General features: G+C 44.8%; 1 pseudogene; it reads right to left on the reverse strand.

Moving 5' to 3' along the window:
• Window positions 1-358: 358 nt before the first annotated feature.
• On the reverse strand, window positions 359-1,214 carry LOC109735951 (putative cyclin-F1-2; annotated as a pseudogene).
• Window positions 1,215-11,319: the final 10,105 nt, after the last annotated feature.

Raw genomic sequence — 11,319 nt, forward strand, 5'->3', positions numbered from 1 at the left:
AGATGGGTTGTATGCTGTTTTCCACAGATTTGAGGCTTTCTTAAAAAAAGTTGACGCGCAAGCAGTGACTGTTGGATGTCCATCCAACGGCCGTCGTGCTTCTTCAATCTCTACTCTTCCTGCTCCAGCCGCTCAAACAAGCGCCGGTGGGACTGCCTGCAATATTGAAGGGTAAGGATAAGGGGTGTCCAAAAACCCGAGCTTTAAAAATCCACGTCCGTTGTGACCCCCCTCCCAACTAGTGAGGCCATGGCTTCCCCTAAGATAGATGGTGAGGCTATGTCTTTCTCCGACGAGGTTTATCTTCTCCGGCGAAGTCGGGATGAACTTGAATAGGTGACTGAAGCTCCTAAAATTTTCAGGCACATGAGATATAGTAAAACTGTAGTTGTTTTCCCCTAGGAAGCAGCTTCTCTAGGTCACATATGCAACCCATCAAGTCCACCTCCTTATACCCGGTCACCTCCTCTAGATCGTCTTTGACCGACACGCCGAGGAGCTGCTTGGCGGGGAACAGTGCTGATGCAGCCATGACGGACGGCAGGATCCGTCCAACGAACCCGAAAAACGCCAACGTCAGGTTGATGAGCCGAAGCGTCAGGGACCTTACCAAGAACTCATCTTCCCGCCCGAAGAACCTTGTGAAGTGGCCGACGAACGCTGTACGCGGTCGGGCCATCCATGAGGCAACCGAGATCCATGACGAGCTCGCACTCCATCGCCTCCACCGCGTGCACGGTGGTCCCGTGAAACGCCTCGACAACGTCGGCGTCGAGCCTCCGCCCGCTAAAGGACTGCTCGTACTTGGCCCCGAGGGAGACGGCGGCAGCGGCCACGAGTTGGAGCGCCTGGTCGTGGGCCGGCATGGGGCGCACGGACAGGACGCGGTCGAGGTAGACGACTGCGCGGCAGAGCGTGCCCTCCGGGAGACCGCCGAGGTGCCCGGCGAAGGCGCCCATCCAGAGCACGAGCTCGGCGCGCATGGACGGGCTGATGTGGCCCTGCTGCATCTTGGACATGTAGTCGGCGTCGGGGTGCTCCCTGGAGTCCCTCTCCTTGGCCCGGAGGTCGGCGTCGACGTCGGGCTCGTAGGGATCCGCGCACATCTGCCCGAGGTTTTCCTTGGCGCCGACGGCGGAAGGGGGAGAGACGGGATGGAAGGCCGGGACGGCGGCTTGTCGCAGGCTGTACATCGGGATCGGCTGGAGCAGCATTGGCTGCACAGCGAGGGCTGAGCCGCCGGTGATGGGTAGATGGCAGTCGAGTCGTCACCACCGATCGGAACGTGCAGGGAGAGCGCCGTACGTGGAAGGAGCAGTGTCCGCAGCCAACGAAAGGAAAGACGGCTTAGGGGATCACATATCGCGGCACGTATTTATGGATGGTATGCTACTGCTAGTATGCTGACCCTAGCGCACGGTTTAGGACTCCATTTCGGTTTCGGGGTCATCGTTCTCGTACGCGACGGCTCGGAGTATTTGTTTGGGGAAACCAAGGATTGCATTATATGTCGAACTAAGCTATTTCGTATAACATGTTTCTCCAATCCAGAAAGGATTAATTGATCCACTTAACCCTAGCGCAAAGCATTGTTTTTGTACAGCAACATTCAGTAATCGCTGCAAGTTATGATCATGGGATTACTACAACGAACAGGGGAAGTAGAGTAGAAGAAACCTGCCTGGATGAAAGCTAAGATAATTTTGTAGCACCTTGCGTTCGTCACACAGTTGGGTTGCCGAAACTGCCTGCAAGGTATGCACAAGTACAGGGCAGTAATGCTGCGCAGCAGAGTGCTAGCTACAGTCGGTGTGCTAGTGCACATTTGCTATTTGATATCTCCATATGTATGAACAGTAAAAGAGCCCGTGTATTGCAACGGAAAAAACCACATGTCTTTAACACAATAATCATGACCGAAGACCTTAATGGGTCCACACGCATCCCATCTATGTTGCGGCTTATCCTCCTTTCCACTCCTGTCGACATTGGCCTCAGTGCCCAGACAATCAGAACACGTTTGAATGTGGTCCATTCTAAGGTGTCTTTGTTTCTCTTCACATAAAATGAGAAATCTACTTTTTCATCAGGAGGTTTTGCCGAGGCGTGCATGCGTGGTTATAAATAGTTTTTTCTTCTCCAAACTGATTTTGCTGAGGTGTTGATTTCCAATTTGGGTGTACACCGGTACGAAAGAAAAATGAATCGTGCGCTGTTGATTAAGGTGGTCCCCTAAATAGTATTTAAAAATGTTTAACATGTAAAACAGCATCATATTCAGATTGTACACATTATTCTAATCAATTTTCATATATAACGTGTCAAAATTGAAGTTATGGTTTAGAATATATGAATATATTAAAATATCTTTTGAATCTCTTTTTTTAATATTTAACAGGTAAAATAACATTATATTTAGATCATACACATTTTTCTAACCAATTTTCAGATATCTCATGTCTAAATTAGAGTTGCGATTTAAAAGATATGAAATTTAAAAATCATTTAAATCTGCGTAAAAACAATAGATGAAGGGCGGGTTGATTAACCAATAGATCAAGGGGTTTCTAAAAGAAAGTGAATCATTGTTTTTTCACTTAAAATAGGACCGTGTGTTGCCGCAAATGCCTGCGAAGGTACGCACACAAGTACAGGGGAGCAATGTTGTGCATCAGAGTGCTAGTGCACATGTATTAATAAACATTCAAGGAGCGAGATAGTATAACCACCAAGTAGGTCCATGTACCTCGTGTAGGGTCCTTAGAGCATCTCCAATAGTAGCCCTATAATAGGACACCAAAAGTGAATTTTGCATCCAATAGCATCCCTGTAGTAGTAGCATTAGTAGGGTTAGTCAATATTTGATCATTGCTAAATTTGGCCCCTTGACCAAAAGATTGGTAAAGCTCCAGAAGAACAAGAATTATTTTGCTATGAAGCATGCTGATTAGATATGTAGTCGTGAGAAACGCTTCATCCAAAAATTTGAGAGGCATACAAGCAATTGCTTGCAGAGATATCCTACTTCAACAATATGACGATGATTTCGTTTAGCGGACCCATTTTATTGATGGGCATGAGGACAAGATACATGATGGGAAATTGCAAGTTTCTAAAAGAAGGAATTGAGTTTCGCATATTCTTCATCCCGACTGGACTGAAGAGCAAGGATTTTTTTGGCCACATTTTCTTTCAACTAGTGCTTGAAAGTTATGAAATTCTTCATACACATCATACTTTTTCTTAATAAGATTGAACCATGTATATTTGCTAAAGTCATTAATGAAGTTTATATAATAAGAGAATCTACCAACTGAGGTACAAGCGGCATCCCAAATATCAGAAAATATCAACTCTAATGGGACAGTAGATATGCCACTTGATATTTAGAGATATTAAAACTGTGCACCTTTCTGGCCCTCTCAGGCCATCAGCGCCCTCAGCCATCCGATCATGAGTTTCGAGAATTTTCGGCCATCAGATTCTCCGTAAATCCCACCTGATCACGCTCCGTGCGCTATTAACGATCGCGGACTGTGCTGGGCCGCTGCTCTGGCCGCTTTTTGGGGCGTCTCGGGTTGATTTGGGCCTAATGGGCCTGTAGCAGTCTCCCTATCGTTTCATTCAGAAGGAAAAAAAATCAAGGTCGCATGACTCCCTTCTTTCTGAAAATAAAAGAAAATGTCGCACGTCTCCATCCTTTGGCGTGGTGGCTCTTCTCTTGCCGATACTGTTCTATGTGCTCACAAATATATGTTCTACGTTGATGGATTTCAGCCTGTTGGGTTAGCTGATTATGCTGGATTGGAAAGTTTAGGAATTAACCATTTGGAAGGTGATGCACTGGTTTGTTTTCAATCCGTACAGTACCGCTTGGGACTTCGCCTAGACCCCTCCGCCTAAACTGCCGCCGGCCAACCGGCCGTGGCGGACCACAAACCTCGCCGCGCCGTACTCCACTCCGGACGCGGCGGCCACCATAGACGGTCCGATGGCTCTTGCGGACCTGAATTTCGACAAAGGACAAGATTTCGCTGCTGAAGTGTGGAGGAAATGGGGGGTACCCATCAACTATGAAGAAGGTAAAGATACGGAAGAATTCATTCTGGTTGCTGAGTTCACCTGATCTAGGATCAGGCTCACGGTGGAATCCGTAGCCACTATCCTTTCTCCTGCTTTGGAGGCCGTGCTTCTCTGTTCAAGATCCAGTTGCTGCAAAATTTGTCATTCCAGTTCTCGGTCTCCTCTAAAGTGGGCTTCTCTATCATAAAAGGAGGTAACATCTCTCTACCTGATCTCAATGTTAACTTTCTCCTTTGGGGATCTGGAGGTCCTAATTCTTGCTGGGAACTCGATCAATACCTCCAAGAAAAGGAGGATGAATGGACTCATGTCTTTCGCAATCGCCCTAGAAAATCTTACCTTCAAGCTCTTAGATCACCCACAACTTTCATCCCACATGCATCCACCCCTATTCGTCCGCAAGACCAACCACAGAATCCTCATAGATCTCAATCTTCGGAACGAGATCGTCGCCCGGAGGCATTTCAGGACAATAATGTGAGAGCGGGCAATCCGCCCATTCAAACTGCTATTAATGGGCTTTATTGCGTCCAGTGTCTTCTGCATGGCCATCTTCGGCCCAGCTACACTAACAGAATTAAGTGTAGGGCATGAAGAGATGGGGCCATATTGCACGGGACTGCTTCTCCTGTAAGCAGCCCAACCCAAGTCCGGTCATCCAGCCTACATCCCAAGCGACACCGAATCAAGTGATTCCGAGGCAAATCTGCACTGTTGCCGCGAATGAGACTAATCAGCCGGTCAGAGGGGTAGTCATTGCTTCTGCCAACCAAGGAAACAGAGGAGACGCCTCGATATCCGCCGGTGAGGGTATCCGCCATTACAACCCCGCCTCTGTGTCCATAGCCCAAAGATTGAGAGAAGCGATTATCAAAGACAGACCTCAATCCCCTTCTCTCCGCCTCGCAATCCAGCCTTCCTCTTCCTCAACCACTCAATCCATGGCCACCTTCCCGTTCGACCCAAGCCCCTTCATCCCTGCTGGTCACCACCGCGTCGACGTCGCGGGCAGACCGGCCCGCATTCGTATCCTGGCTGGCGCGGTCCCGGCGGCGCATGAAGAATGGGCCATTGCATCCATCGTTCCGATGCCCAACCTGCCGGTCCAATTCGAACCTATCCAAGAGGTACTCGCTGAGTTTCTTACTGATGTTAAGCACCTAGGGTTTTCTGAGATATCGCCCTGCCCTTTTGGCCAAGCCTACGTCAAGCTCAATAGTGTGTTTGATCGGGATGAGTTAGTCAACAGCAGTCCGCGCCCATTTACGGATGTGCATGTCATTTTTGAAAAGCACAATCAAGGTCTGAACTGGTGCAAACTGAATCTCAGCAGAGAAGTTTGGATCTTACTGTGTGGATTTCCTTTGGATGGTTGTAGTATTCACGAGATTAACAATGATGTCTGCAAATTTAGCAAATTTGTGATGTGGGACAGAAACAAAAGCACTAGAGCAAATCTTATGGTTAGAATCAAAGTGGAAGAACTTAGGGATATTCCTGCCAGCATTGTTCTTGGGGCAGGAGATGATTCTGCTACCCTCTCTGTACCTGTGGTGATTCTGCAAGACACTCCTTTAGGCAGAGAGGCACCTGATGAAGACCCGATCCCTCCTCATGGCAATCCACACCTTGTCCCAGCTCAGGCTCATTTCCACCAGAACCAACACAATCACTTTCTTGGTCCACTACAATTTTATGAACAAGAAGCAGTTCAGGCACCTGTTCAGAATCCATTCTTAGATCTCCAATTGGGTATTCAGGTTGATGATGAGGATGACATGGAGGATCTACCTGGTTTGGGCCACTGGGCCATGCCGGCACAACAGGGCTTGTTGACCAGGAATTGCATGCAGGAGAATTTATGAACTTGAATGAACTGATGGAGCCCATGGATGAAGATCTAGAACATCCAGGGGAGGAGCTACAGGTGGCTAACAGCAATGTCACTGACTCTATTGAACCACCAAACCATAGTGCTGAAACTGCTACTTCTGCTGTTGGGCCTTTGGCGCCATTACCTCCCATACTACCTGATTTAAATGCATATATTGGACCAGTTGGGCCTGTGGAGCCTGTTGGGCCCATTTTGGCCCAGGTGGCTCCTAATGTGGTCATACAGGCTGAGAGGAGGCATGTAGTACCAATGCAGGAAGATCTGAATCTCACAGCTATTCTGAATGTTACTCCAGAGGATCCCACTCTCCATCTAGTGGATCCTATGCAGTTTGAATGCTCTCTTCCCTCTAGACTCCAGCATACTATTGGTAATGACAGCACTGATGAGTTAATCAAGCCCCCAGAAGCACCTGACTCTTTGGAAGCAACACATATTGAAACCACTCTCTATGTTCTACAAGCTCAGACTGGCCCATTTATTAGTATGGATAAGTTTGTCCCCATGGTACAAGCAGCAAGTGAACCTCCTTCTTTTGTCATGCAACAGACTGAAATTCCAGAACTAGAACTCCTTGCTAAGTCAGTTGACCACATGATATTTGCTGAAGGAGAAGGTGAATCCTCTTCCTCTGATGACACTACTCCACCAGGTTTTCCTGTTCCTATGTTCAAGTCTGTTATTATTAATGACACAGGGAAAGGGCTGATCTCTCCTGAAGAACAAGGGATTGCAATCAGTAATGAGGAGAAGTACCTTGCAAAAGAAGGTGCTCGGATATGGGCCAGACACTTTGCTCCTAAGAACAGCAAGAACATCATTCAGGTACCTATAGACTGGGTTAATTTTCTGTCTGTTACTTTTCTTTCTCCTGAGAAGTTTGAATGGGCCAAACAATTCATTAATTCTAAAGTCTGGGAAATTATCTCTCAAAACAAGAATGAGGAGATCTGCTTACCTTTTTCCTTGCCTGTATCATGCCCTGTCAGCTCAAATCTTACTGTTACCTTGGATAATTCTCAGGATCAGGAGAACACCCCTAACACTTTGTGTGGATCACAAGAGATCACTTCCTCTTCCACCTCTGCTATACATCACAACAGAAAGAGGAAGGACAAGGGACCACTGGTGGAAACAGAGGTAAGGAGGAGTTGTAGACTTCAAAAGATCAATAAAGGTTATAAAAAATCAGTTTGCATGGATAAGGACTGCTTGGCATGTCATTCTTTCCCTCCTCCATTACCTGCTAAGATTATTAAGAATCTGAACACTGCTTATTGCAAGATCAATGCTCAAGAAGACAAGCTTACCACCAAGATAAAGAAGCCCAAGGTTGGCCCCAAGACAAAGGATGGTGCCAGCAAGACCAAGGAGGGGGCCACTAGTGGGAAGAATGCAAAGTAGCAAACCTTTGCTTCTATCTTATGTTTTAGTAACTAATCTTTTGGTGTAATGAGAATTCTTGGTTATGTGATGTATGACTGGGCACTTTCCCTTATGGTTGCTATGGGACATACTTGTTATATCAGATATCTGTGGGTTATGTTTCTGTGGGTTGATGTCTGTTGTGTTTTCCTGCTTGTTCTAGTGGCTCTGAACTGTATGTGTTGTAATGGGCTTTCCAAGTACCAGTCTCACCCCCTCCTCCCTCCAGTATGATGTAATCCTCATGAAGAGAAGCTGGAATATTTTGAACTGGAACATTAGGGGCATCAATGACCCTAAGAAATGGGATGCTCTATCTAATAAAATTGCTGAATCTGCTTGCTCCATCATCTACCTCCAAGAAACTAAGAGAGAGCATTTTGACTCTGCTTATATTAGGAAATTCTATTCTAAGAACATCTCAAAATTTGAATTTCTTCCATCCAATGGTGCTTCTGGAGGGTTGCTGATTGCCTGGAATGAGCAATTGTTCTCTGGGGTGCTGGTACACCAGAATGATTTCTCCTTGACCATCAAGTTTTCCTGTAAACTATCTGGGACTACTTGGAAGCTCACCAACATCTATGGACCTTGTCAAGAAGATACAAGAATTGTTTTTCTTGATTGGTTTAAAAAATTTCAAGTGGGCGATGATGAAAATTGGCTTGTTTTGGGGGACTTTAATTACATAAGATATCCTCACAACAGGAACAGAGAGGGGGGCAGCCTGAATGACATGCTCTTGTTCAATGAAGCAATGAGTAATCAAGCACTTGTTGAAATTCCTCTGAAAGGCAGAAAGTTCACCTGGAGCAATATGCAAGATGCCCCTCTTTTGGGAAAGCTGGACTGGTGTTTTACTTTTGAAGCTTGGACTCTCATGTTTCCTTCCACTCAAGCCATTCCTCTTGCCAAAACCACTTCAGACCACCTCCCTGTTGTTATCAAAGTGGGCACCTGCATTCCTAGATCACAGATTTTCAGATTTGAATTTTTTTGGCTAAAGCACTCCCAATTCAAGGATGTAGTTAGAAATATCTAGGAGCAAGATATTCATGAAGCTGATAGTGCTAAATGCATTGCTACAAAATTCAAAAGGCTTAGGAAGGGATTAAAGATCTGGGCCAAATCTATTTCAAACCTCAAAGAAACTATTCAGAACATCAACTTCATGATTCTATTCTATGATGTCATTGAGGAATATAGGGACTTATCTGTAGAGGAATCTAATGGCAGGAGGATTCTCATTGAACATTTGAGTCTTATTAATGAACAACAGAGGATTTATTGGAAACAAAGAGCTACCATTAGAAACATCAAGATGGGGGAAGCAAACACCATGTACTTTCAAGCCAAAGCCATAATTAAGCACAGATTTAATCATATTGCTATGTTGAAAGATGAAGATGATCATGAGTATGGTGACCATCATGCTAAAGCTGCTATCCTTTTCAGAGCTTTCAAAAAGAGATTGGGTACTGTAACCAAAACTGAAAATCCACTTATGCTTCAGTCTCTACTTGTGCAGCATGATGATTTGTCTGACCTGGAACTACCATTTACTAAGCAAGAAATTGATGAGGTTATTAAGAAGATGCCTGTTGATAAAGCACCTGCACCAGATGGATTTAATGCAGCATTTCTCAAAACCTGTTGGGACATTGTGGCTCCTGATTTCTACAAACTTATTGAAGATTTCCATTTGGGTATTATCAACTATTCTTTCATTACTCTGATCCCCAAGAGAGATGATGCTGCACGTCCAAATGACTTCAGACCAATCTCCCTATTAAACTGTACTCTGAAGATCTTAACCAAGTTGTTGGCCAACAGATTGCAAAACAAGATTCTCAAGCTGATTCATCCCAACCAGTATGGTTTTTTATCCAACAGATGCATTCAGGACTGTTTAGCTTGGTCTTATGAATACATTCATCAATGTCACCAGTCAAATCAAGATGTGATTCTCCTGAAAATGGATTTTGAGAAGGCCTTTGATATGCTCAACCATGATACTATTATTGAGATCTTACAAGCCAAAGGTTTTGGATCCAGGTGGATTAATTGGATTAAAATGATTTATGGCACTAGTTTTTTTTCTGTGCTGCTCAATGGGGTTCCTGGCAAACAGTTCTTATGCAAATGTGGAGTAAGGCAGGGTGATCCTCTATCCCCTCTCATTTTTGTGCTTGCAGCAGATCTGCTACAATCTATGATGAATGAAGCAATGCATAATTCTATGATTCAAGCACCACTGGTACACCAAACAAGCCCCGACTTTCCTATCATACAATATGCTGATGATACCATCCTCATTGTCAAAGCTGAGGCCTCCCAACTGATGCATATAAAGAACCTACTCCTTCATTTTGCTTCCTTCACTGGTCTGAAAGTTAACTACAACAAGTCTATCATGATATCCATCAACACCTCTGATGAGCAGATGCAGTATTTGTCTTCTATCTTTGGCTGCCAGATTGGAAAACTTCCTCATACTTATTTGGGTTTACCTCTCAGCCTGCACAAACCTAGAGTGGAAAATACCTACCTCTTCTGAAGAGAGTAGAAAATAGACTACTTGGTTGTTCAACTCTGCTTTCCACTGGAGACAAATTAACTCTCATTAAATCTGTGTTCTCCAGTTTGCCAGTTTTCTTCATGTGCTCCCTCAGGCTGCCGAAAACAGTGGTCAAGCAACTGAACATTTACCTGAAGAACTACTTTTGGAGGAAATTTGTATCAACTGAGAGGGGTGCAACGCTCATAGCATGGGACACAGCATGTCAACCTAAAGCCAATGGAGAACTAGGGATATTGGATATTGAGACCCACAACAAGGCTCTTCTTCTGAAACAACTGCATAAATTTTTGAATAAAGTTGATACTCCTTGGATCAATATCATTTGGGAATCATACTACTCCAATTTTCTCCCTGGTGAGAGACTGGTGGGATCATTCTGGTGGAAAGCAATACTCAAGTTACTGCCAGTCTATAAACAATTTGCAATCTGCAAGGCACACTCTGGAGAATCTACACTTATGTGGTCTGATAACTGGTGGGATCAACCACTTGAAACCAAATTCCCTGAGCTTCACTCTTTTGCAAGAAATAAATTTGTAACTTCGAGGTCAGTTATGACTGGCCCTGACTTGTTAGAACTTTTCCACACTCCAATGTCAGAACCAGCCTTCCATCAGTATAACCTACTACTCCAACAGCTGCAGCACAGACCATCTTCCAGTAACTCAGATGAATGGAACATTCTGGGATCTACCAAAGGTTATTCGTCCATCAAAATGTATCACCCCATGAGAGGACCCAGCCTGGTTCACCCGATCTTCCAGCAGATTTGGAAAACATCTTGTAGGCTGAGACATAAGATCTTTATCTAGCTACTCCTTCATGACAGGATCAACACAAGAAACCTTCTCAACAGAAAGCGTATGCATCTTAATGATTACAATTGTGCACTCTACTCTGACAACACGGAGGAAACTCTGCTACACCTCTTCCGGAATTGCCCTTTTGCACTCCAATGTTGGGAATCCATCATTCCTTCCAAACTTAGAGGCATCTCCATCTTTGATGACTTCCAACTAGCCATGGCACAACTTCCTCCAGATATTGCACTAGATATTGTCTCGATGGGCTATTGGGGTATTTGGTCGATCAGAAACGATAAGATCTTTCGAGCAGCAGCTCCACACATTCAGGGATGGAAGTTTTACCTCCAAGGACTTTCGGCAGCACAGATCAAAGCGAAACATTCAAAAGCGGCCAAGATTAGTTCCAGGGTTATACAGAACATTTAATTAGTTTCCATGTTTCATAAAACTGGTATTGAGTGATCACTTTGTATGCTTGGATTGTTTGTATATAATTTATTAATATAATTTACCATCGAACTATTGTTCTA

Source organism: Aegilops tauschii, chromosome 5 (assembly GCF_002575655.3).
Source record: "Aegilops tauschii subsp. strangulata cultivar AL8/78 chromosome 5, Aet v6.0, whole genome shotgun sequence".
Taxonomy (NCBI): domain Eukaryota; kingdom Viridiplantae; phylum Streptophyta; class Magnoliopsida; order Poales; family Poaceae; genus Aegilops; species Aegilops tauschii.